Consider the following 6,000-nt stretch of genomic DNA (forward strand, 5'->3'; position numbering starts at 1 on the left):
GGAATTGCATTCAGGGTATATTCTCGGGGATGTTTGTGAAGGTCGGTGTCAATCGGGACAGCTAATGGTCGTATACATTTGAATTCTATATTTAGATTACGATTAAATAAAATGATCAACTTTTAATACGACCATATACGGGCACAGAAACACATATATGGATTCTCTTGTATACAATTGGAGTTTTTCTGGGGATTTTCAATCTTCGGAAAATTGTATTTATTTGAACTTAAACATTTTGGCAATTAATAATATTGACGCGTTTCTAACTTCTGACCTTTTTACTATACACATAGCTGAGGGGGAGCGGGACGGACATTTTAATATTTACAAAAGCAAAGGTTGATCAAGGGAAAATGTATAGTCGTTCTGATGGTACGAAAACCCAAGGCCCTCTGTACACTTGGCATGAACCTAAATCGATACAAGAGTAACCTTAGTGCCGCCGTCTGGGCACAATTTCCCTCATAGCACAGTGCATGGCGCAAGCCCGTCTTCATTAGCCAAATTGGTGCAGAAAAGTAGACATTATACCCAATTGCGATATGTAAATTATTTCTTGCTGGAAAAAAACGCCGCTGTCTGGTTAAACTCTTCCTCATTGCATGGCGTATGCCCGTCTTCGTTAGCCTGGTCGAACAGACAGAAAAAGTAGGAAGTTAAAGCTCTAGAAGGTTAATATTATCTAAATCAAACTCTAATGACGTTACAAACGCTTAACACGCGTTTAAGCCACCTTAAAACATCAATTGTTGCTATGGGAGATATAATCTGGAGGTGTGGATTTGAATACATTAACATTCAATATTAGGAGATTAAAAATAAAATGATTCATATTACTCAGCCAAATTAAAAACAGCTTGACACTGATGAATTTCAACAAATATTTTTTTCTGGTAAGTCAAATAAATTTTAAAGTGTTTCTAACGATAGTAAGTAGTAAGAAGCCTTTAATTTCATAAAATTGTAAGGTCACGTGGATCACGTGACTTTTGTGCATATAAAGATGAAAAACACGTGCAGACACAAACTCGTGAGGTCAATCGATGCAAGTTTGCTTAAACTGAACACGCACACGTATCTTGAACTGGACTTTCGGCGAGACGTATTCTTGTTTTCTGTTGATGTCAAGGTCGTCTGTGCACAACATAACACTAAAATAGTTGCCTTAAACCAAATATTAAAAATCTAGTCCGAAAAATCCCGAGTGTCAAGTTTTTAATTTGGCTGAGTATACATGTAACCATACCCGTTATTTCCAGGGATTGAGTGGTAGTTTTTTTTTGGAGAGATTCTCTTCGTGACCTTCGACATAATTCAATTTCAAATTTAAAAACAACCACCGTTCTGCATTGAAACTGACATCCGATAAATAATTCACCTTACGCCATAACAATATTCAACACGTATTGACGTGACTTCGAACATGTATGACCTCTAGAAAGATTCTCGAGACAAACTAGGTCATTTCATATGGTTCAATTCTATTTTAATGCTTCAATGCAGGTCTAATAGCAATATTAAACACGTAAAGACATAACTTTCAACCTGTATAACATCTACAGAGATTGTCAACACAAACTTCACGCAGGGGTCACGTGCAACGGGAGAAAACTGGATAACCTGGAGAAACCCCACGAGGTTGGAAAGGCGACTACTCCTTGTCACGTATAAGAGTGGTATCATGATTTAAAGCACACGAGTTAGACCACTCGACCCATTTCTATTATAGGCAAAATACCCAACACCAAAACCTGAAATAAACAGAAATGAAATGGGTTTCAAGTCCTTTTGTACTTGCCCCGTCGGTGCTAATGAAGATAGTCTAAGTTTAAAATGATCCTGTAACCGTTTTATCTAATTATATGAAACTGTATTACATCCAATAATCAGTGGTGTTGAAGCTTGTCCTGTAGTACGCCAGAATTATACAATAAAGTATGTCGACTGTTAATACTTTCTTCACCATTTTACTAGTAAATCATTCTTCTGTGTACATTCCAGGGACAAAATTACTCTTTAACACAACTATATGGAATACAAGTTATTGAAAGATTCTTTGCTTGATAAAGACGAGAAAACTCTCATCGAAACGTCGCCAGAAATAAATCTTTCAAGTAATTTGTATTCCATATAATTGTGTTACTGTTATCCAGTTACTAAATGCCGCTCAAACAATTTACCACAACTCTATATTACACAGGAGGCAGACCACAGTCAATCTCCCTATTGACACTACTGTTGCCTATGGTCTCTTTTTCTGGCTATACCTTTTTCCGAAATTTGGCTAAAAACTTTGCACTACAGACAGAGAAACAGCTGGTCATGTTACGGACCACGAATTTGTATGAGGTTGACCACCGAAATTCTGAGAAACACAGGCTTGAAGTAGCATACTAATAACATGTAACTTCCAACCGTACATATCGCCGTAACAAACCTCTTAATTAACTCCCTCCACCTCTAAACCATGAATATTTACCATAACCTGGAATAAAATGTCAATACAAACTCTCTTCTGCAAAACAGTGAATTGGGGGAGGGGGTGCAAAATATAGACGCACTAGAAAACGAGATTGCAAAAATTAATTGTGGTCTGCCACCACAAGGGAACAGCATTCCAATTTCAGCAATTCATTATAATTATTTTTTACGATTTAACATTTAGGTATCCGTGAAAACTGTATGTAGAGCTCGTGTATTTTTGGAGATGAATTTCTAAAGGTGTAACTGAAATGATTGAAGACTGTAACCCATGGTATTGGAAGAGATCCCAGAAAGCAATATCCCATGATGTGCTAAATGGAACCTCTCTCGGTCCTGCATGTTTCCAGATGACGGCGGGTATTAAATGATTAGAATAAAAAACACCCCTTGAGTAATTTGACCGATAATGTTTGCAATTGTACTTAAATTATGCCTCTACCTTCTACTAGATATGTTTAATTAGCCATACTAGTATAACAGTCTCTTATTTTAAAGGCGTCACAAACATTGATAAACAAATTTAAGTTTGCAATCTGAAACCAACAAGATCAAGTCGTAGCTTAAAATAAAAACATCAGAGATTGCTATCGGTTTGTTACACGTGGATTTCCCAAACCTTTTGTTTTCTTATAATGAAATGGAAATGAAATGTTGTTTAACGTCCTACAGTTCTGCACAGACTGGGATATTGAAAAGGAACATACGCTTTACAGTATATGGGAGAAATGTTTCCAGCTTTACGTGCACGCCAATGTGTACACCGAACATTGGTTCTCGTGCCATCCGAACGACTAGACATTGTCCTTGTCAGACCCTCCATCTTACACCACTGACAAGGGGAAACCACGCCGCAATTTATTTTTAAGTAGTGACGGGTATCGTGCACCAAGAAAACTTTATGGGGAACATTTATATTAGAAATATTTTAAGTATCCCATTTTAAGTCATTATACCCCCGGATTAGTCCAATTGTATGCATGGAAACGGACACATTTCTAAATAGCAATCGACCACTTACAAATAAACCACATGATCACCGCGATTACTCCACGATTTCAATCGTAGATATATGTTCAGTATCCCATTTTGAGTCAGTATACACGAGATAAGTCCAATTTTATGCGTGGAAACAGACATTTCTAAATAGCAATCGACCACATACAAGTACACCAAATGATCATCACGAGTAATATTTTTATTGTAATACATATATAAACACCTCTAGCATTAACGTTAGTGAAACATGCAAATACAAGCAAACAATATCACGACCATTAATATTATTGTAATATATACCAATACCTGATACGAACATCGGTAGCATTACCTTTGTTGTTAAACATACAACAAACACACCACACGAGCATCAATCGTATCGTTTCCATGTATACAAGTTGGGCTTGTAATATGTTGATTCGTTTTAGAGTTTGGGCAGATTTTCGCTCCGCGTACGTGTGAATATATGAGCTAATCTTAGTTCTTTTACATCATGATGGCAGTTATCTACCAGGATCACCATTAGTACAAGTCAAGTGCCTAGCCTACAAATTCCTGGAGGGGGTAAAGTCGCTCGACAGTCGTTTAGCTATTAAATGAAATTTAATGTCGAATCTTATTAAAAATCTTCGACCTCGACTCGACAGCAATTTTTGGTTTCACTAATGTATCATTTCAGAAAGTTTATACTCCTTTACCATAGAATCACATCATTTACAGATTCGCAAGGTGCGCTCCCTAAATTTAGCACGTAGATCAACCAGCATGCAGACAGGCGGGCAGATAGGTAAAACTCATCAAAAATAATGACTCAATTCAAGTCTTTATCGTGGTTTAAATCACATCAAATATAAACCTTCGTGTACGTTCTAGGATACACATAGATTCATAAAAACGCTATGGCACAACATTTCAGCGTCTAGAAAGACGACGATGTTATACGGATCTTTTCCGTGTCCCCTATCACGTATGAGAAATACACACATATCGATGACGTTACACGCAAAATCGATACGGATACGGAATAGGAATTTACGCTGATTCCACGATCTGGTACCTGCAGATACGAATCAATACGATCAACACGATTGCTACGACTGACCTCAATAATGATAAGACTTGATAGGGTCACAACAATAACTCCACGCTTAAAACCACGATTTCAATCGTATCGCGAATCGTGATAGTGGAAGCCTAGCATAAGGCACACTTGCATGTCCACGAAAACCTCGGTCTAATGCAAATGGATGGACAGTTTCTATATAACCTGCAAAGACGCGTACATTGGTAATTTGCACATTGAACATTGGTAGTAGTCACCTTATACTTTTAGTGACAAAAGCAGGTGGCTACTACCAATGTTCAATCTGCAAATTTACGGGGAATATACTATGCATTGAACCATGTTTTTATTTGTGAGAACCCGGTGATTATGTTCCTATAAATCAAAAGATTATAACAAGCACTTGAATGTGGGGAGCGATTTGATTAGGTCAGTTTGCTATGAGTGGTAAGAATCGGTATTACTGTCCAAACCCTTAAAATCAAAAAGAATATGCCAAAAGACTTCGGGGAGGGATGGGGTGGGGGGAATTATAAGTGAAGGCTATTCTTAAGGTCCAAAAATCCTAATATCCATTAACATTTGAAGAATGATATGAAATCTTTTGTTAAGATGTTGTAGATCTTATGGCGTCAGTTGCCGCCTTATAAAATCGCTGAGCAATCATTTTATTTACAAAAATACGCACGTCACATGTAAAACATGTTTTATTTATTTATTTGCAAGACAACATCACATATACAAAGATCATCACAAATACAAACATAATACAGCACAATATTTGTAATTTTGTTCCAGAATTCAAATGACCTTCCATATGTCCTGTATGAAAATAGAATCAAACGAAACTATTACACTTGATGCGTGAGCATCTCGTCGATTAAAAAATTTTGAGGTAAAGATACAAGGGCATATATTATTAAAAATTGTTGAGGTGAAGATACAGGTGCATATATTATTTTTTTTAGGTGAAGATATAAGGGCATATATTATTTTAATATAGTACATAATTTATTTTAATGTTTAATCCTAAATCCACAAACAATATATCCATCTTATTTTGAAAATAATTTATATATTCATTGAGATTGTATACATAACATGTAGAATGTAAGTAAATGGTTTTACAAGAGAAAAAAATATTTAAATTTTCATAGCATACACATATAAAGATAATTTATACAAATATACAAATGAAATGAGGTTTAACGTTCTACCTGTCTGCGCCGACTAGGCTAAAGAAACAAGCATACACCATGCAGTGTACTACGAGGAAAATTTTGTCCAGCCAGCGGCGTTACGGCCTACACGTAGGGCTACATCGAATTCCAACTGTCAAGGGTTCATTCACGAGCACGCCAGTGTGAACACGATGCATCGGATTTTCATACCATCAGAACAACTAGACACTGTCGCCAGATCCTCCGTCCTACACAGCCACTGAGGAACTTTCT

The sequence above is a fragment of the Patella vulgata genome, chromosome 8 (assembly GCF_932274485.2).
Source record: "Patella vulgata chromosome 8, xgPatVulg1.2, whole genome shotgun sequence".
In the NCBI taxonomy this organism is placed as follows: domain Eukaryota; kingdom Metazoa; phylum Mollusca; class Gastropoda; family Patellidae; genus Patella; species Patella vulgata.